Source organism: Hemicordylus capensis, chromosome 1 (assembly GCF_027244095.1).
Source record: "Hemicordylus capensis ecotype Gifberg chromosome 1, rHemCap1.1.pri, whole genome shotgun sequence".
In the NCBI taxonomy this organism is placed as follows: Eukaryota; Metazoa; Chordata; class Lepidosauria; order Squamata; family Cordylidae; genus Hemicordylus; species Hemicordylus capensis.
Window position 1 is genome coordinate 53,990,669 of NC_069657.1, and position 22,874 is coordinate 54,013,542.

Sequence of the window (22,874 nt, forward strand, 5' to 3'; positions counted from 1 at the left end):
AACAAGTGCTAGTCTGCAGTGTATTTCTTGACTTATGGATCCTTTACTGTTGACAGTCGATCCCAAAAGGCAGAAGATATCCACCACTTCAATGTCTTCATTGTCAATTCTGAGGCGGGTTGCCGCTAGGGATGTGCGAAACATTTCGGCTACAGAACAATCTGCATAAAACAAATTGCCCAATTGCAAGTCCCAAAAGATTTGTGCACAAATCAAATGCCCAAATTTTAGATCCGAAAGTTTTGTTGTTTCGGACCTCCATTTTGTGGCAATCTCTGTGTGTAGTCTCCATTTTGTGTTTGACATTGATTTGAATTTCCTGCCCTTCCAGGCTTCAGATTGGTAAGCAAAAGCATGGGCTGATCTGCTGACAATTGTCTCCTTGTTCCCGATTAACTCTTTCGCTCTTGCAAGTTATAAATGACCACACATTGGCCAAGGGAAGGTTGAAGAGGGGGCAAGGGTGTGGGGAGTTCAAGGAGGGGTTTTCAAAGGGATTTAAAGAGGCAGCAGCTACCATTCTGCCTTTCTGCCTCGTGGGAGAAGAGAGCTTTGCTTTGCTTTGCTTTTGCCTTGCCTTGCCTATTGTTCTGCCTTGCCAGCCTGCCTTGCTTGCTAGTGCCACCCAGTCTGCCTGTGCCAGCCTGCCAGTGCCTGTGCAAGCCTGGGGTGGATTCTCTGCTGCATTAATTGCATTTTTTAAGAGAAAAAGAGAATTCTAGAGAAGAAAAGAGAATTCCATCTGATTCTTTTTTTCACCCCTTCCTGCTGCTGAGAAAATCATTGCCTGCCTGTGCCAGCCACCAGCCCCAGAGTGCCTGCGGCCACTGACCACATGGCCAGCCAGGCCCGCCCCCCCCCGCCCTGATTTTCCAAGCTTTCCCCCCCCCCTTCCAACTGAAGACTGAAGAAGAAACAGAGAACAGATCACAGGAGTGCAATACTAGATGCAATGTGGGTGAAGCCTTAGAGTGAGTGAGTAGTCATTTATTTTAACACACACACACACACACACATCTCTGGAATTGTGTATTGGGGTTTTTCCCCCTGTTTGGAGGGAGGTTTAGGGTTGCAGTTGAATTTAAAATGTGTGTTGTTTAGTTTAGAAGAAGTTTAAATAGGGGTTCTGACTGTGGGAAGGATCCCTGTTAGCTAGTACTAGTAAGTCTAGTACCTTAGTACTAGTAGTACTAAGGTAGTGTAGCCTTGTGGTTTAAAAAAACAATTGTATTTTTTCCCATTCCAAAGATATTTCTTTACATTTTTTAAAAAACAGAAACCTGTCCTCCAGCCCTCTGTGCCCATAAGATAGATAGATAGATAGATAGATAGATAGATAGATAGATAGATAGATAGATAGTATTATTAATATTCTCTGCCCAGCAGCCTATAGTCTCTGAGTGGGCACACACTCCAGCCTCCTCACTGCACCCATTTACCCCCACGCCACCCCCAACTCTGCTTTAAACAAGCAAAGCCTTCAGCCATCACCCCAGGCCAGTAGTCGAGCAGCAGCAGCCTATATTGTGTCTGTTCCCTGTGCCCAGCCCAGCCTACAGGCTCTGAGTGGGCAGTGGGCACAGACTCTAGCCTCCTCCCTTACCACCCACCCCCAACTGCAAGGGGCACACTCAGCCGAACTCAGCCCAGCCACTGTTCTTGGCCCTTTTCCCAACTGAGTGTCCCCTTCCCTGAGACACTCACCCCACTTCTGCCCCTTCTCCCCCCCCCAATTCTTTCAAAAAAAAATTTTTTTTAATTTCAGGGTCTTTAAAAGAAGCCCCAAAAGAGATGGCTGGGATGGGTGGAAGAGTGCCAGGTAGGGGAAGGGTTTTTCTTGCTGGTAATGGTGGAAGGTGGCAACAGGGGCCTATTCCCCGAGTCACCCCCATCCCTGCTTTGGTGCACAGGCTGGACTTCTCTTATCTGCCTGGCCCTATGCCAGGGCCTGTGGCCGGGCAGCAGTTGGGGGGAGGGCCTCCCCTGCCAGGGAAGAAGTTCTTCCCTTGGCAGATGTGGAGGTGGTGCAGGTGGAGATGGCTGCCAGTCCAACCAGATCCACCTTGCTGCCCTCCCCACCAGTCCCTGTGGGGGATGGGGGCCCCATGTTTGCGTCTGAGGAGGCCCAGGAGGAAGCCCCTGTGTTTCCTGTCCCTGAGACTTCCCAGGCCAGCTCTGAGGGCATTGGTGGTGGCGTGCCCCAGAAGGAACCAGCAGAAGCGCCACTTCCTAAGCAGCCCTGTGTCGCAGGAGAGCCCAGCAGTGTGGTGTGGGATCACTTTTAACTTTGCCCTGGTGATCCCAGCCATGCTGCCTGCACCCACTGCAAGTCACTTGTTAGCAGAGGCAAGGACCATCAGCACTTTAGTATGTCAGGTCTGCTGTTGCACCTGCGGCGTCGGCACCCAGGGGTCCAAACCTCTGCTGGCAGCAGCGCTAGGCCAAGTGCCTCCTCTAGCACTAGCAGCAAGCAGTCAGTGGCTCCTGTTCCTAGGCAGGAAAAGGTGACTGAGCGGTGGGTGCAGCCTCTGAGGAAGCAGTCTGATCGCCCAAAACCATATCTGATTACTTGGGCCATTAAGGAGATGATGGATGTGGACGATCAGCCTTTTAATATTGTGGAGAATGTCAGCTTCCACCGTCTGCTCCAGCTGCTTGCCCCAAAGTACAAAATCCCCTCACGCGCCACCTTCAGTAGGAGGGTAGTGCCCTCCCTGTACCGTGCATGCAGAGAGTCTGTGTTGGCGCTGTTGCGTGCAGCCAGGCCCAGCACCAGTGTGCACTTCACTGCGGATCTCTGGATGAGCTGCAGAGGGCTGCACATTGCCTTCATGTCCCTGACAGCCCACTGGTGGGGGCATGAGGGTGAGGGGACATCTGGCTCTGCTGGAGTTGCATCCCTCTCTTCCCATGCAGGCAAGCCTTCTTGGGCAGTGTTGCATGTGGAGGTGATGGACACAAGACCACAGGTCAGATGAGTTGTCGGCGATCATGGACTGACAGGTGGGGACTTGGCTAGCCGGGGAGCCATACCTCCACTGAGGCTTCATGGTCACCGACAATGCAGCCAACATTAGTAAGGCAGCGAGGCAGGTTTAATTTGTGCAGATTGCTTGCGCTGCACACACTTTGAACCCGGTGGTGCAGGATACACTTGGGCTTAAGGAGGTGACGTTCAAGTGCCAGCAGAGGTTAGGTTTAGTTCCCGCCCCAGAACCTGCTGCTTCCATGGCCGCTCTTGTGGACCAGTGCTGCAAAATTGCTGCCCACTTCCACTGGAGCGAAAAGACAAGGTGCCTGCTCAAGACCAGGCAGATTGAGCTGGGCCTGCTTGAACACCTGATCCCCCAGGATGTTCCTACTCAGTGGAACTCCACCTTTCTCTTGCTGCAGTGCCTGCAGGAGCAAGAGGGAGCCATCCACAGCCTGGCAAGACATAGTGGCTTGGATGTGTGCAACTTGTCCACTGCAGACCGGAAGCTCATTTCTGAGCTGGCCTTAGTACTTGAGCCATTCTATGCTGCCACAAACAGCTTGTGTACTGAGGCAGCTACACTGAGCTAGGCTTTGCCCACCAGTCTTGTTCGCAAGAAGACCATGGGTGATCTCCAGGCCACTCTGACCTCTGGGGACACAGTCGCTCTGGCAGGTCAGCTGAGGACTGGGATAGTTGAATGGCTCACGACACCCTTGGGTGCATCTGCATGGCATGTCCTGGCATGCATCTGCAACCCAAGCATGAAGGACAGAGCTGATGAGCTGCCCAGGTAGAGGGACCTCCTGGTCCAGCACGTCAGGCATGCAGAGGAGAAGAGGCTAGGTGCAGACAACAACCAGGAGGAGGGGGCTGGTGCACAGCCAGCAGTGCCCATTCCACCCCAACAGCACTACCACCACCACCACTTCTTCTCAGTGCAGCAGCGTGGTTTCTCTGGCAGTGGCACCAATGGAGCGGCCAGTGCCACCTCCACATTCCGCCACCTGGTGGTTCACAGAGGGATTCTTTAGTGCCTTGCAAGGGGGACAGGAGGAGCCTGCCCCTCCCTGCAGCTGTGCTGAGCAATCGGTTCTGCTCTACCTGCAGGAGCCAGCGGAAGGCCGGGAGACGGAGCCATGCCAGTTTGGGGCAATGTGTCGCCATGTCTGGGTGGACTTGGCAACCGTTGCTGGCCGGTTCCTTTCATGCCCACCAACCAGTGTCTCAAGCGAGAGGTTGTTCTCCATGGCCAGGCATGTGGTGACCCCTCTACACTCATGTCTGGATGCTGTGTTGGTTGAGCAGCTGAAGGCCCACCTTCTTGAAGGCCCACCTCCCCCTGCTGGGCTACCCTGAGCTGGCTGTGGAGGGTGAGTGACTCGCGTCACCCCCCTATGCAGCACCTCTCACGCCACGGTAGCTCATCCCGACCAAGATGTGTCAGTCTCTGCCCCTTACTGATGCTGACAGATCCAGACATGCACACAGGCACCACCACAATGCCAGCCCGAGAACGGTAAGATGGGGCACTGCTGCTGTGCTGGCACTCAGGGCTAGGACAAGTGAGTGCTCCCTGAATCAGGGACGGGTTCGCCCAGATGTTGCTGAGAGAGGCTACAACACCCATTCCCCACTGTTGCAATGGCTGGCCACCATCAAGACCAGAGACAATGGGAGTTGTAGTCACTCTCAGCAGCATACATTTGTGGATCCCTCCCTATGGCAGGAGCACAAGCTTGCCTAGTCCTGAGGGCCGGAAGGCGGAAGCAGCACACCATCCATCACAGAGGCAGGCTGCTGCATGTGCAGACACAGGAACGTTTCTGGGATGCGATGTCTGACACATGCTAACATCGAACTACATACACACACACGAGGGGAGCACATTGTCACAGAGGGTTTGCTTTGTTTCCCTTTAACGTTGAATAGTGTTTGATTTGTTTCAACCATGCATGAGACCATGAGGCCCATGACGGAGGTGGGTGGCGGGTCCTGGCCTGGCACCACTATGCCCCACCACCACCACCACCCATCCATAGAGGCTGTGGTTGGTGGGGCGGGGGAAGGCAGGAGGGAGGGTTTTGAAAGATGCATGCTGATATGAAAGAATTGCTTTCATTGACTATTTTGAATGGATGCCAAAATGAAAATGATGAATGTCAATTTGATAAGAATATGATGCTTGCTGATGCGATGCCGGTGAGTTGTTGTTCATGCATTTCTGTTTTGTAATGTGGCCTTCACTTGTTTAATGTTTGTTGTCTGAGACTTTACTTTGCTTTTGTCCACCCATGGAAGGACTGTGACTGAAGCAGCAGCACAGACACACAGGCACCCATCTACCCCCACCCCCATCCATAGCCAAGGGTGATCTTGCTGCTAGTGCCTTCACAAATGTCTGTCACACAGACTTAGATGGCACAGGACAGGTTCGTTAGTTCTCTCTCTCTCTCTCTCTGGATTTCTTTGCAATGAAGATTGGGTCATATTGTGACTTTTAGCATCATCAGCATTTTTATTCAAACTAGATTGCTTACATCTACAATAGGTTGTGCTGCTGGTGCCACAGGCTCCAATCACTTGCAGAAATATCAAAGAAAGGCACCCAAAAATTGTGTGTTGTTGTTGTTATCATCACTCTTCTACTTGTGTAGGGGCGGGGTGCAAACCTCGCTGTTCCACTGACAGAATGTTGTTTTGCATCCTTACTTAACCTGCTTTTATGGCCGGGTGCCACAGATGTAGCTGTGTCTCTTGCTTGTGGATGAAAAATGCTTGGGGGAGGGAGAGCAGGGCACATTTGATGCTGTTGTTGACCCTAGTCTGCTGCCCTAGTCTTCTGCAACTGTGATATCACACATACTTGCTGACTTGTTGCTGCTGGCTGCTGCTGTTACCCTGCATTGGGAGGGGGCGCATGGGGTAGTGCATTTCATTGTTGTTTCACACTGTTGTGTGTAGATCAATTGCATTTCTTGGGGGGTGATGGTGGGACATAGTAGATGTGGTGAGTGTGTGACACAGTGGATGTGCGTGACCTTTGGAAACCTTGTTCTTTGCAAAGCTCTGCTATTGTTGTTTATGTGTGCTGCATCTACCCTACGGGACAATGGGGACGGACAGTGCCCATTTCTGCCTGTGGGTGCCTCCTAGGAGTGCCACAGTGGGTCGGGTGGTAGTGCCCCAATGAATCCACTCTCATTTGCTACCAGAGAATCTACACTCAGAACACCTCAGAAACAACAAAACCCAATACCCCATGGGCTTGTGGGTATGGGGGTGGTTGGCACCCTATGTGCACTACATCACCACTCGCTCTGGGCCACCCTGGTGCCCCTCAAGTGGAGTTATAGGGCTGTTGAAAACCCCATTATTCCCTATGGGGAAAAAGTTTAAAGATGCATAAACTTCACAAATTCTTTAAAGATCAGCCCTTTGCCCAATTCCTTTGAAATCTGGATGGTAGCAGGCACCCATTGGCGCACTACCTCACGACCCACCCTTCTGCCCCCAAACCCCCTTTCTGCCCCAATCTGCCCCCAAAGACATGGACCAGAGTAAGCAAAGGAGAGAGTTGTCTGAGGAGATCAGAAAGAAAATTATAGACAAGCATATTAAAGACAAAGGCTATAAGACCATTTCCAAGCAGTTTGATGTGCCTTTAACAACAGTTGCAAATATTATTAAGACGTTCCATGGGACTGTAGCCAACCTCCCTGGATGCGACCGCAAGAGGAAAATCGACCCCAGAATGGGCAAAAGGCTAGTGAGAATGTAGACAAAAAGCCAACTTCCAAAGAGGTACAAACCGAACTCCAGGATCAAGGTCCATCAGTGTCTGATCACATCATCCATTGCTTTTTGAGTGACAACCTGACACAGCTGGAGCAGTTTGCTCAGGAAGAGTGGGCCAAACTACCTGTTGACAGGTGCAGAAGTCTCATTGAGAGTTACAGGAATTGCTTGTTTGCAGTGATTGCTTCTAAAGGTTGTGCAATAAATATTAGGTTAAGGGTCCCATCATTTTTGTCCATGCCATTTTCATTTGTGTTATTATTTGAAATATTCTGTTGCATCCAAACTCTAAAGCAAAGTCTGATTTTTGTTAAATGCGGAATGAACAATGATGGGTGCCAATTACTTTTTTCAGTTTCAAGTTATTTCAGAGACAATTGTGGGTTCTTCTTTTTTCGTCGAGGGATACCAACACATTTGTCCATGTGTGTAAGTACTTGTTTATAAGTACTCTCATTAATATTAAAAAAAAACAACCATTTGCCTATTTTATTATTTTATTTAAACAACAATATTTGCCAATTGGAGCACATTTGTAGTTAACCAAATGTTTTTAACCAGTGACCTAACCATAAGAATATAAGAACAGCCCTGCTGGATCAGGCCCAAGGCCCATCTAGTCCAGCATCCTGTTTTGCACAGTGGCCCACCAGATGCCACTGGAAGCCACAGACAGGAGTTGAGGGTGTGCCCTCTCTCCTGCCATTACTCCCCTGCAACTGGTACTCAGAGGCACCCTGCCCTTGATTCTGGAGGTGGCCCACAGCCCTCCGACTAGTAGCCATTGATAGACCTCTCCTCCATGAAGTCATCCAAACCCCTCTTAAAGCCATCCAGGTTGTTGGCTGTCACCGCATCCTGTGGCAGAGAGTTCCACAAGTGGATCACGCGTTGTGTGAAAAAGTACTTCCGTTTGTTGGTCCTAGACCTCCTGGCAATCAATTTCATGGAGTGACCCTTGGTTCTAGTGTTGTGTGAGAGGGAAAAGAATCTTTCTCTCTACACTTTCTCCACACCATGCATGATTTTATAGACCTCTGTCATGTCTCCCCGCAGCTGTCTTTTTTCTAAACTAAAAAGCCCCAGGTAACCAAGTCATTGATAACATTACAACGCTAGAAAGTGTAAAATATTTTACAATTTAAGAAACAGAATGATGTATTCATTGTTAGAAGGAAAGGCCATTGTTAGTACTTTCTTTTTTCTGTCCCTGTTATAGTAATACAGAGGAACCAAAATATCCTGAACATTTTACAAAATGTTGTTTAGTGTAACTGCAATTTAAGAATATATCTTAAACTCCAGTCCCAATTATAATTTCCCTATACTGGTGATAGTTGGTTTCATTGCTTAAGCAGTTTAGCTGATTAAACCAAGTAAAACCTGAAGCCTTAAATCTGATATTTTTTGGGAGGAGGGAAGAGTTCAATTTGGTGATTTACTAAATTTTGATTTTCATATTACCACTCCAGTTCTTAGAAAGAGAAGCTAGAACCGAGCCAGGGGAATTTCTTGGGTCTGAACATCCATACTGTGCACAGACCTTGCCTATTCTATACAGAGAAAAGGGTGAGGTTTTTTTGGTATTAGCCTGTTGCTTTTCCTTATGCTAAATTCTATGTAAAATGATACAGCCAGTGGATGTATTAAAATTCATAGCCGTAAGACAACTATATTTCCTTTAAGCTCTCTTTCCTCACCCTCTGGCAGAAACAACACATCTCCAGCAGCACAACTGAACTTCTTGCCTGGCTGCTGAATGTCAATTTTAAGTCAAAATGCCAGCTGGGGTTGGGAGGGCAGAGGGATGGAGAACTGTGAGTTTAAATAAATATATAAAATTCATTTCACTTTGAAAGGCGTGATTACCAAGCGGCTGATTACCACTGGGCAAATGATGTGCTGAGGCACAAAGCTAGCAGTGGCAATTGGGAGGAATTAACTAGGGTGCTTTGGTGCACTCTTGGGAGCAGGAATGAGTCATGGAATTACTTGTAGTGGTGCAAAAACTATTGCCATCCATGACAGAGGAGCACTTTACTTGATTTCTCGCCCCCAAAGCTACAAAGCCATCAGATGCATTCACTGCCTATTACCTGCCTGCCAGAGAGAGAGGGTGAGCGGGGTGGAATATAAGGAAACAGCTGAAAGAATCAAAATGCTCTTCAGACGATGGGAGAAATATGCCTCTTCTTCTGACAGTCTGATGTTAAAAGTGGTGGCGCTTATGTGAGGAGCAAAGTTATGCTAGCAGAAGAAGACCACATGATTGCACTAAAAACCCTGGGATTTGAGCAAATATGCAATGGTGCAAACAACAACAACAAGAAGAATTTATATACCACTTTTCAACAAAAGTTTCCAAAGCGGTTTACATACAGAAATAATACATACATACAAAAATACATACATAGATAAGATGGACCCCTGTCCCCAAAGGGCTCACAATCCAAAAGAAACATAAGATAGACACCAGCAACAGTCACTGGAGGGATGCTGTGCTGGGGGTGGACAGGGCCAGTTACTCTCCCCCTGCTCAATAAAGAGAATCACCACGTCAAAAAGACACCTCTTTGCAAAAGCTCAATTTAAAACAAATGGGACTGTCACAGTTGTGCACTGTTGCACACGCCTACTGCTGATAGCACAATACTAGTCTAGAATGCAGTGATGCAGAGAAATTACTTATCCTCTATAAGTAATTGTACAGTAAATAACTTTAATTGAGAAACCAGATATTTGATATGTATTACTAACTAAATCATAGGCGAAGAAAACATTAAACAGACTAACAGTCTCTTATGCAGAGAGGGAGGGGGACTTCGCGGTTTGAATTCAGGACATCAAGTGAGGAGCAGACAAACAAACACTGCAACCCACCCCCAAGCCAGTACATAGATACGTTCAAATAGAGAATCATGCCCCATACAAATAACTGAGACAATGTCTATGGAAAAATCCCAACACTTAATAGATGTAGCTAGAGCAACAGCTTCTTTGCAAGAGTGACGTCTGTGACATAGCTCGACTGGCAGCGGCCCATGCCCAAGCTTTTGGACCCCCGCTGCCACAGCCCCACTCCCACAGAGAGCCTTGGCTCACCTGCTGCTGCTGCCGTCACCACCGCCCCTGATTGCCTTCTCCTTGCTGTTCCCCCACCTCTGGTTGGCACTAATGCTGCCCCTCTTTCCCTTGCTGGTCTCACCTTCAGATGTCCAGCTCCTTGAGGGAAGTAGGGGTGTGCACGGAACCGCCAACTGCGGTCCGGCACTGGAGTGGGGGTGGGGTCCCTTTAAGAGCGGCGGGAGGGTTTACTTACCCCTCCCACCGCTTTCCCGCTCTGGCGCCCGTAATCCGTAGAGTAATTGGGGCGGCAGGACGCCTCCCTGCCGCCCCTTCCCCGACGTTGCTTGAAATCCCAGGAGTCCTTTGCGCGCACACGTCACAGAGACAAGCTCTGACGTGCGTGCGCAAAGGACTCCTGGGATTTCAAGCAACGTCGGGGAAGGGGCGGCAGGGAAGTGTCCTGCCGCCCCAATTACTCTATGGATTACGGGCGCCAGAGCGGGAAAGTGGCGGGAGGGGTAAGTAAACCCTCCCGCCGCTCTTAAAGGGACCCCCCCCACCCGAACCGGACCGCCCAGGTCCAGACCGGTCCGGCGGCTATTTTAATGGCCTCCGGACCGGTCCGGGCCCATCCCTAGAGGGAAGTAGGGCAGCAGAAGTAGAGGCTCGTGCAGGAAGTGTGCACTACCGGGGAAGCAGCTGCTCACTCCAACCTCACCTTCGTGGACCCGCCCTAAGAAAAAGGACCAGGGGAGGAGATCAGAGAGAGGACCAGTCTCATGTGAGCAAATGGGTTCAAAGAACCTGGGCCCCAGCTCCACCCTTCCCTATTTTCTCCATTATCTTCCTCACTGGACATAGGCCCCCAGCTACGCCCCTGTTTGGGCTGATGGGTCCTGAATCAGCCAGTGGTTTGAATGGGGTCAAATAGAGCTGGATCCAGCTAATTCAGCCAAAGTGGCCTGCTTCACTCGAGCCCTGAATATTGGCCCAAAGTTTTGCAGAGCCCTAATGAACAGAAACAGAGCTAAGGATTAGAACTGGGAGCTCTAACACATGGTCCTGGACTGATTATTGTTCTCACCACGAGGCAGCTGCAAGTCACTGGAGCCTCAAACTGAGTGTGGGCCCAGCCAGGGCTTGCTGTGCTGGTTCTGGCTGGGTTGGAGCAGCATTGGTGGTTTTTGCATGGCTGTGGGCTCTCGGGCAGCCCAGCTTTCAACCAGGCTGGGGATTTGTTGCAGCTCAGTTTCCTGCACTGGTGCTGAAAGTGGGGCTCACATCCATGCATAGAATCATAAAATTACAGAGCTGGGAGTCCAAATCCCTACTCACTGCAGGAAATTGCTACAGCATACCTGACAGATGGCCATCCAGCCTCTGTCTTAAAACCCGCTAGAGATGGAAAGCCCACCACTGCGAGGCAAACTGTTCCACTGTCATAGTGGCAAGAGCCAGCATGGTGTAGTGGTCAGAGTGCTGGACTAGGACTGGGGAGACCCGAGTTCAAATCCCCATTCAGCCATGATACTAGCTGGGTGACTCTGGGCCAGTCATGGATCTCTCAGCCTAACCTAGTTCACAGGGTTGTTGTGAGGAGAAACTTAAGTATGTAATACACCACTCTGGGCTCTTTGGAGGAAGAGCGGGATATAAAATGTAATAAATAAATAAATATCAGATTTTTAGATTGTGAGCCCTTTGGGGACAGGGAACCATCTCATGTATTTATTATTTTATGTAAAGCGCTTTGAGAACCTTAGTTGAAAAGCAGTATATAAATATTTGTAGTAGTAGTGGTGGTGGTGGTAGTGCCCTTATTCTTACCCGTATCTCACAGTATCCTAGGGATTCTGAGTGGCCAATAGTCCTTTTATGGTATGTTTCCCAGACTATGGAAACACCTATATTGGGCAGCAGCAATCTAGCAAGATGCTGAAAGGCATCATCTCATACTGCTCGGGAGATGGCAATGGTAAATCCCTCCTGTATTCTACCATAGACAACCACATGGCTCTGTGGTCGCCAGGAGTCGACACTGACTCAACGGCACAGTTTACCTTACCCCTGTGGAGCTCACCATCAAAGACAACAGAAACAAAGTCAAAACCTTCAAATAGCATCCTTTGGTGCCAGCTTTTGGTAGCTGTCTGCATGCAGCAAACCAAATCAAGAGATAGTCCCTAAAATGGCCCTGCAGGCAGAGAAAGGGCCTCTCACAGGTAAACCCATGGCAGGTGTGATTTTTAGGCTGGAGATGCAATCACCATAGAAGCTCCCTCCAAGATGTAGTTTCTTAGCAATGTGTTTTATGCTGATAATTTGTCTTAGTGAATGCCAGCTAACATTCCACTGTCATTTACAGTTATTGTGGCTGAAAGCAGTAATTCCCAGACGGTATTATGTGGGCACAGTAGTCTATTGCAAGTATTGCTGGCATGCAGTGATAAATTAGTTTGATAATTAGAGGCTCCTGGAACCAAAGGATCCACCCAGAGAGAAGATGGCCCATTGCATTTCTATATGATTTGCTATTTTGATGTTGCCTCCTTCTGAGTAACTCTGGCAGACATGGGTGATTCTGCTGTAACTCTGCAATCCCCTTCCTAATTATTCCTAGCATGGAATGTGCCTTTTCCACAGCTGCCGCACACTGAATCAACACTTTCAACAAGCTGTCCACCACAAGCCCAAGATCTCTCTCCTGGTCAGTCACTGATACCTCATACTGCAATGCGCTCTGTGTGGGGCTGCCCTTGTATGTAGTCCGGAAACTACAGTTGGTTCAGAATGCGGCTGCCAAGATGGTCTCTGGGTCATCTCGGAGAGACCATATAACTCCTGTATTGAAGGAGCTACACTGGCTGCCGATATGTTTCCGGGCAAAATACAAGGTGCTGGTTATAACCTATAAAGCCCTAAACAGTTTGGGCCCTGGGTATTTAAGGGAACGCCTTCTTCGGCATGAACCCCACCGCCCACTGAGATCACCTGGAGAGGTCCGTCTGCATTTGCCACCGGCTCCTCTGGTGGCCACTCAGGGACAGGCCTTCTCCGCTGCTGCCCGGAGGCTTTGGAATGCGCTCCCTAGTGGAATAAGAGCCTCCACATCTCTGACAGTTTTTTAAAAGTCTTTAAAAACACATCTCTTCACCCAGGCTTTTAATTAATGTTGTTTTAATGGTTTTAATACTGTTTTAAAATATTATTTTAAAAATTTTAAATTATTGTAATGTGTGCCCCCCCCCCCGCCCATTTTTTGTCTTAATGAATGTTTTACTTTGTTTTTATTCTGTTGTAAACCACCCAGAGATGTAAGTTTTGGGCAGTATAAAAATGTTTAAATAAATAAATAAATAAATAAATAAAATACCCCATCAGTATATGTTAATTTGGGAGTTTTTTGCCCCAATATGCAGCACTTTACACTTGCTTACATTGAAGCACATTTGCCAGTTTGTCACCCAATTTGACGAGGTCCTTTGGAGCGCCTCACAATCAGTTGTGGATTTCACTACCCTAAATAGTTTAGGGACATCTGCTAATTTGGCCTCTTTGCTGAGCACCCCAACTTCTAGATCATTTATAAACAGGTTAAAGGACACTGGTCCCAATCAGTGTTCCCTATAACAGGGATTCCCAGATGTTGTTGACTACAGCTCCCATAATCCCCAAGCAAAAGCCATTGCAGCTGGGGATTCTGGGAGTTGTAATCAACAACATCTGGGAATCTCTGTTAGAGGGAACACTGGTCCCAGTACAGATCCTTGGGGGACCCTACTTCTTACTTCCCTCCACTGTGGCAACTGTCAGTTTGTTCCTCCCCTGTATTTCCTGTCCTTCAATTAGTTACTAATCCACACATGAACTTCTCCCCTTACTGCTAAGTTTACTCAAGAGCCTTTGGTGGGGAACTTTGTCCAAAGCTTTTTGGAAGTCCAAGTATACTAGGTCAACTGGATCATCTTTATCCACATGCTTGTTGGTGCTCTCAAACAACTCCAAAAGGTTAGTAAGGCAAGACTTGCCCTTGCAGAAGCCATGCTGGTTCTCCTTCAGCAAGGCCTATTCTTCTATATGTTTAACCATTTTGTCCTTAAGTATGCTTTCCATCAATTTACCTGGCACATAAGCTAACTGACCTGCAATTTCCCAGATCTCCCCTGGATCCCTTTTTGAAGATCGAAGTTACATTCGCCACTTTCCAGTCCTCTGGTACAGACAGAGTCTGATTGTAGGGACAAGTTACATATTATTGCTGGGAGATCAGCCATTTCACATTCAAATTCCTTCAGAACTTTTATGTGGATGCCATCCAGCCCTGGCAATCTGTTAATTTTTAGGTTTTCAAGACAGTTTAGAACATCCTCTCTCGTCTCTTCAAATTGGCCCAGTTCTTCAGCCTCCAAACCTTAGAAGCTCAGTTCCAGAGTAGGGATATGGTCAGTATCCTCCTCTGTGAAGACAGATGCAAAGAACCCATTCACTGCCCTCTCCCTTCTCTTTGCCTCCCCTTGCTCCTCTTCCTTACCTGAGGACCACGACACAATGTCCTCTTCTGGAAGCTGGAGCTAGTCCCCTGGCCACTTGCTTCTTGCTGCAGGTCCTGTTTTAAAAGGCACCTTTCCCCACCTTTAAGGTCTTTAGGAACCCAGCCAGGGCAGTGGATTATGGGAACTGTCATTCTGAAGCACAGCTTCAGCCCTCCAGCTGTTGTTGGACTACAACTCCCATCATTTACAGCCACAATGGCCAATAGTCAGGAATGATGAAAGTTGTAGTCCAACATCTGCAGGAGGGCTGAAGTTGTACAGCCCTGTTTTAATAGATGCAGCCATGGCAGGTAAAGGAGAGATACCTCAAGAGAGCCCTTAAAACCCATCCATTTGGCCTGGCCTTTCAGGGTTTTTAATTAGTTTTAATTGTTTTAATGCTAACCTGGTTTTCAGGGTTTTAATTGTTCTGATAGTTTAATTGTTTTTTAAGATGTTTTAATTGTTATTTAGATATCTGTTTTAATTGTTATTGGTTTTAATGGTTTCTGTTTTAACTGTAAACCGCATTGAGCCATTTCGGAAGGGCAGTATAAAAATCAAATAAATAAATAAATACAGGAAGAGGGCAGGGAAATGATGGGGGGAAGTTTCAATCTAATGTCAGACAAATATTGGATTCATCCCGATCCAACTCCAAATTTCTCTGTCAGGTTTGGCTCAGATGAGAATGGACATGAGGTCTGTTAAGAATGAGTCCTACAGGCCACCTCCTGTTCCAGTGACATCCTATTCCAGTGACACCTGTCTGCTGCCAGCGGGGGGGGGGGGGAGCCCATGTAATGACCACACACAAACACCCCCAATGCTTTCACTAATTGTAAAAGCAAAATACCATTTGCCAAGTCTGATTCCAAATCAGGCTGAGGGGAGTTTGAGCATCCCCAATTCTTACTATTACACACTCTAAAAGTAAACCTCCTCAAGTTCATGAGTGGAATGAAGTCTGCCACCAATGTTAATTTAGAAAAGGAAGTGTGCCTCAGCCATCAGAGGTCTGGGAAACACTAACTTAAAGAGACATTTCATTAGAACGAAGCACATTTCTCATGCAGTTTGTGTGCAGTATTTGGTAGCTGTGCTTAAGGGATCAGCAAAAACAATTCTGAATAGATTAGAATCCATCCTATGATCACAAAACAGAGACCTTTGTCATTAAGAAAAGTAAAGAAAAGAAAATTAGTCACGAGTCCCAGATTTCACTGGCAATCTGAAACAGAAGTTGCAATCTATAAACCAATTTAGCTGAAGTACTTTGATTTAAACCAGTTTCATACCAGGGCTTCATGGTACTAAACAGACCTTAATCCAAATACTTAGCTGGTTTATAAATGAGGAAGTGAGGCAAAAATTTCTAGACATGTTTGCAAAGATATGACCCCAAGTCTCTCAGCATCAGCTGACATTCCAATGGTGTGCATGTGCTTCTAGTCAAAGCATGCACACAGCACTAGACTCCATACTCCTGAAGCCAGGGTGCTTGTGCACAAGAGCGTGACAGTTTCCCCTTGCTCCAGAAGCACCCTTTGACCTGCAGAAACATGTTCCTGAGGACTGTGCAACCCTCAGGGATGTACCAGGAGTACAGCGAAAATTGTCAAACACTTATGCAAGAGCAGCTGTGCTTCGGAAGTGTGGGGGGCTCGCGCTGCACATTTGCTTCTCTTAGAAGCATGTGTGCATCATCAATCAGGATGTCAGCCATCAATTTTGTTCATAACTGTTCTGCTTTCAGTGGCAGCTAAAAACCTCTGTGCACCTGAGGCAGAGCACCAAGTGTCACCCCCACCTTTGTGTGTACCACCCTTTCTTTCTTTTCTTTTTTTAAAGGGGTGGTGGTGGCAGAGGGCATCTTGTTGCCTTGCCAGCACCCCAGTAATCTGCTGCCTGGGGTGACTAAACTAGCATTGCTATTTACCTGCTCCTGGACAGAGCTCTAGAGACCCTGGCCAACATCCAGACTAACAATGCACTAGTTCAGTGAATGCACTGAATACACCATGGGAGAGGGGCCGCTTTCATTGATCTCCCCTTCTCTCTGTACCAACTGTAACTTCCCAAAATGTGCCTGAGGGCTGCGTGACCCTCAGAGACATATTTCCAGGAGTCAGAGTCAATACATCGGGAAGGGGAGATTGACAAAAATTGCTCTTCCTCTGTAGCATGCACACAGTATCACTTTACACACACACTTCAGACACACTCCATTACCACCGCTGAGTTTTCCTTTTGGGGGGACTGAGCCTTCTTTTTTTAGGATTGTAAGCTGCTTCGGAGCAAGACTATTAACATTTTTAAAATATGGTGCAAGCTGCTCTGAGCCCATGAGATAGAGCACTATATAATCAGCCACATAAATCATCCTTAACTTCAAGTGATATTAGGAGAGACGCTCTGGAGCAGATGGAGGGGGGAATGCTTAGTAGTAGTAGTAGTAGTAGTAGTAGTGGTGGTGATATTTATATAGCACTCTTCAACCAAAGTTCTCAAAGGGGTTTACATAGAAAAATACATAAATAAGATGGTCTCCTGTCCACAGTCTAAAAAGAAACATAAGGCAGATACCAGCAACAGCCACTGGAGGGATGCTGTGCTGAGGCTGCATAGGGCCAGTTGCTCTCCTCCTGCTAAATATAAGAGAATCACCACTTTAAAAGGTGTCGCTTTGCTCAGTTAGCAGGGGTATTATAGTACCCCCACCTGCTCACCCCTGACTCCCTACTGACTGTATACATGATTGGGCAGATCTTTGTTTAAATGAATAGGTCTGCTGTTGTCACATGTACATAAGGAATGGGTGGGAAAACTTGACCCTGCAGCTGTTGTTGAACTACAACTCCCATCATCCCCAGCCACAAGTTTGCCCACCCTGCATAAGGGAACATAGAAATTGCTGCTGCTACTACTACTACTGCAGACTCAGTGTAAGCCACCTAATACTTAGTTGGTCCATCTAGCACACTGTTGTCTACGCTGACTAGCAGCAGTGCTGAGGGGTTTCAGAAAGGGGACTTTCCCAGCCCTATCTGGAGATGCAGGGGATTGAAACTGGGCCATTCTGATATCAAGCATATGTGCCACTATTGAGCAATATCCCCTCTTTTGTAATGTAGCTGATATGTGTTCTTTGAGCTTGCTATATTATGTACATCTGACAAGTTCAAAACAAATCCTTTATTGGTCATTTTTTGCTTCTGATTCCATATTCAAATTGTCCATCACCAGCTTATGATGCTCTGAAATTTATTCATCACTTTAAATGATTTGCAGAACTGTGTCTGCAAACAAATTTTGCTCTGCAGATTGATTGAGCTATTCTTGTGCAGACACTGCAGTAGAAGCAATTGAGTTTGATCCAAACCCCTCGTGAGCATACTCAAAACTAATTTAGTTCCCATGACTACTTTTATTGCCCTTTCATCACCAAATGTTGGTGAAGTTCTTCCATTATAAAGACACGAAGAGAAGCAGAAAGTGTTTAACAGAAAATACTAATAAATCAGTTGTATAGTTGCTGAAAAAGTAGAGAAAGAAAAAGGACAAATCTTATGCACAGCTGCTTACAAAATTCACAGATAGTGTGCTAATAATAACTGTAGCCAATTACACTCTGGCTAATTTGATTTTTAGTTATATACTTTAGAGTTTTACTATATGTCTGTATGCACAATTTTTTGTTCTGCTATTACTGTTGTTGTTACTACTGCTGATACTATTGTATCTATCTATCGATCATATTTCTATACCGCCTGATATGTATGTCTCTAGGTGGTGTACAGAATTTAAAATATTTTAGTATTTACTTCATTCATTCGATTTCTATACCGCCCTTCCAAAAATGGCTCAGGGTGGTTTACACAGAGAAATAACAAATAATAATAATACATGAAGCTGATCATTGACCATAATAAAGATTTGATTTGGCAATTCTTATGTACAACAGAAACCACAAACAGACCACAACCCCGAATCCTCCAGCACAAGGCAATACCATTATATTTGATTCCACTACCAAATGGGACACATTTATAGAGGAGAACAGGACATTACATTTACAGCATACTGCCATGGCTACTGCCTGGCTATTGTTATTGTTAGGCAGATTGCTGTTTAATGCTGGGAGCTATTCACACATGGCTTTATGCCACGGGGTATCTGAGGAGCAAATTTACTTTGCAGAATTTTTGAGGCAGTTTAATTCGGGGGATTAGATGGACAGTTCACATAGCCGTGAGCTCCTCCCCACACTCCCTGCGATCTTTCTCCTATGTGTATTCCCACTGCTTCCTCTGTTTTTTTCCTCCAACCAATCACATCCCAGGAGGAGGCGTCTCCCTTCAGTATTACTTTTTTTTTTAGTTTGACAGCTGGATTTCCACAAAAGTGACAAGTCAAAACAACAGAACACTTAACCCCAACCTGTAGTCTCCATTGTTAAACTTCCAAACATCTGCATATCCAAACATCGGCATATATAAGCTGTATTCCTATGGTGACCAAACTTGAAAGCATAAGAAGACACACATTTTGCTTGTGCTTGCATTTAACTCAGGTATTTCTCCCTCCCTCCCTCTCCCCTTCTGGATTCCCTTTACAGAACTGCATCAATCTGCCACAACCCCGCCCGTAACACATCACTCAAAAAACATACCAGTCTGAGCTGTCAAACTGTCCTTTGCTGATAGTTGGTGTTATAGAAGTCCACGCAGCAGACATTTTTTAAAAAACAAAAACACAAAAGTGCAAGTAAGCTGAATTATCAGCAATGGCCCCTCTGCACATCAATGAAAAACATCAGTTTTTCCCCGAAAGCCACTGGAAATACAGGATTTTTAAAAGCCGGACATACTTCGGGCTAAGTCAGAATATGCAGCCTTGATTCAGGGGAAACAGAATCATGTCTGTACTGGTCCCTGATAGCCCGCAGGAACTTCGGGGTAAATCCAGCTAATATGTGGACTGGCACACTCCATTCCAGAGTGGATTTGAAATAAAAGCCCTGTCTGTAAAGCCCAGGATGATTTGTTGATGTTTCCTCAGTGGAAACTAACTGGTAGTCTCCTGATAGCAGAGGAATCTCTCTGTGTTGTTGAATGAGATACGCATCAGAGCTTGCAGAAAGTGACACACTTCCAACTGTGTATGACAACAGAAACAGCAGTTAAGTGGTTAAAACTGATAGAAGAAGAGAGAGATTCTAGCTGGAGTTAGCTGAAATTGAAGACACAAAAGCAAGTCTCCAGTGCTCTCTCATCTGAAGGAAATTAAACTGATTAGCAATATCCTGAAAACTTCTTATCATTTGGTAAGTAGGGAGCAAGCAACACTGCATAGATTTTTTTGGGACACACACACACACACACACACACACACACACACACACACACGTGTGTGTGTGTATGTGTATGTGTATGTGTATGTGTATGTGTGGCTTTTCATTAAAATTGTGAAAAAAAATTTCCATCCCTATCTCCCACTAGTTCCAAGCAAGCAAAGAAAATATGTTAAAATGATGTATGGTTCATTTGCGATGCCTGAACAATGGTAATAAAGATTAACATAAAATAACACTTACATTAAATTAATGAAAACAAAATTGGCTGCATTAATTACAGGGATGTTTTAGTCTTTCTCTTTGGGCACACTAAAACAGGATAATTGGCTACCCATCCATGAAGCTTAAAATATGGTCCTTTAAAGTGAGAAGATCTGTAAGAAAAAGCATCCTAGACAAATGTCCACTCCATGGTTTATGAGGGTATACGATCCTCTCCACACTTTTCACAGCTACCACCCTCCAGCAAAAAAAATTGGGAGATTGACAAAAGACACTTAAACCTGAGGAGCAGCATTCATTAGAAGACGTAAATAGCCAAGATCTGTGCTGTTTTGTCACGTCTCCTTTATCTTGTTGAAAGCAGGAAAGCTTCCTGTCATGCAGACAGGAATTCTCAGTACCCAATAAAAGTTAGTGACATTTTCAGTCTATGTTTGTTTTCGTTCTTCTAATCACACATCCCATACTTGCCTCAGAACCCAGCTGGGCTTAATCCATAACCTTTGACAAGTGCAATGTTAACTTGCAGCATGTCATTATAGTTTAAAACCAATTTTTGCAAAAGTCTTTTTGAAAAAAACACCTCAGAATTACAGTGTGCATGATAAGTCACAGATGGTATACCTCAGACCACAAATTCTTTATGCTACTAGAACATAAATATAGGAGAACAGACATATATTTAGTATATTTGCAGGTTATATTACATTTATGGCCGACATGTTACACAGCATAATGTGGACATTTCTGAGCCTCCCACGATGCTATGGGCTTCTAAGAAACCACCAGTAGTGTACAAATACTAAAAGTAGCACACCCACACTCCAGATTTGCATTGTTACAAATCTAAGTAATACTCCTGAAGTGCCAGCATCCTAGTTTTAGTATTTGCAATTTTGCGCAAAGGCACAAGACTGCCAGCAGTTGCTTAGAAGCAGCACGGGCAGCACAGAAGGACTCACGTTATGATGCTGCAAAACATGTCAGCCTACATCTTTATTTTGATTCTTACAGGCATAGCTTCACCTTATGAATCTGCTGTATGCTGTCCAGTGAGCTCTTTCTCGCGATTGGTGAGAAAGGACTTGAGGGCAAGCAGGGAGGAAGCCTTGAAAAGCTTACCTCTCTACAGATTATCCTAACTCCTGGTCTGGGCGTGGAGATCGTGTGCCCAGACGTGCAGCTGCCTCCTCGAGCAGCATGGAGGGTCGGGAGCTGGGACATGTCACCCCAGCCCCTGGAACTCCCATAATGCGCCACACAAGTGTGCAGTACATTATGGGGATCCCCCTGATGCCAGCCAGGAGTCCTGCAGTCTCCCATTCCCGGCTGCAAGCAGAGGATCGGGGAGGATGAGGTTAAGGGAGCACGTGCTCCCTTAACCTTGTTTTGACGGCAGGCTCTGGAGGCAGCCAGGTTTGCTGCCATACCACCGCTGAAAGCCACATGGCTCCCAGCAATTCCCATGCACAGGAAAAACTAGGCTGGGCTACCTTAACCCAGTTTTGCCTGTGTGAGAGAATAGCCTCAGTGAGGCGAGTCTCACGCTCAGAGAGCTTAGCCTGCTCTCCCCGCAAATGATCGGGGCAGCAGCCCTGGGCGGCCAGATCAGCTGCCCACACGACTGCCAGCTCCGTCACAGCCGGTGGGGGCTGTGGGGATCAGGGGCCATGTGGCCGCCTGAAGTTCCAGGATGCCCAGCTCAAGCGCACGGGGCATTCTGGAGAGACCCCCAGCAGCGGGAGGCTTGTTTCAGCTTCCCTGCGGGGGTCTCCTCATGTGTTGCCATGGTGCGGAGCCGCTCCGGGGCAATACACGATCTGGAAGCCCGGGTTAGCGGACCACTCACTCTGCTAACCTGGGCTAAGGGGAGGGACACTTAAGAGGACTAGCTGCCAGGAGCCAGATTTGCAAACTGATTCAGGTACAAATTGATTTGTACCCAAATCTAGCCGATTCAGGTGATTTTGAGACAAAACAAATCACCCCTGTGGTCCATTGGCTAGATTCGGGTACAAATCGAATCACGCCTGATTCGATTTGAATTGGTTCAAGATCTGGATCCCTCCTACTAATTCCCCAAGATTCCCAGATATTTTTTTTTAAGCTAAGCTCTAGCCCTTGTAGAAGTGGAGTTATGGAGCAAAATGTCTGCTCACTATTTTTCAAGAGTTTGGATTCTTTGGTATATAATAACTTTCCATCAATGAATCCCTATGAGGACTCATTACACACCTTCATTTCTTCTATTCATTTTGACTGTCTTTTCAGTAGTGCCAGCTGTCAACTGCCATGTACCAACTACACCCTACTCCCACCCGCAAGGCAGTGAAGTACTACTCAGTTTATGTTCTAGGGTTTTTTTCAAGCGCTCTTTGGTGTCTAATAACCTTTCCTCATAATGAATCCCTATGAGGATTCATTACACACCAAAGAGTCTAAACACTTCAAAAATTCCTAAAATATAAACTGAGTACCCAGTGGCTTGTGGGTTGCGGGGCAGTTGGAACATGGGATGTCACTAATTCCCCACCCCCCACCTGCAAAGCAGTGGGGTCAAAATGAACAGAAGACATGAAGATGTGTAATGAAGACACCAAATAATCTAAACACTTCAAAAATACCTTTAAAATGCATGGAGTACATGTGTGTGTGTGTGTGTGTGTGTGTGTGTGTGTGTGTGTAGTTGACACATGGCAGTTGACAGTTGGCACTGTCAAATGATAGTCAAAATGAACAGAAGAAACTAACGCATATAATGAATCCTCATAGGGATTCATTATGAGGAAAAATTATTAGACACCAAATAATCTAAATATTTCAATATTCCTAAAAATTAAAATGAGTACCCCACTGCCTTGCAGGGGTGGGGGGTAGTTGGCACAAGGCAGTTGACAGTTGGCACTGTCCAGTGACAGTCAAAATG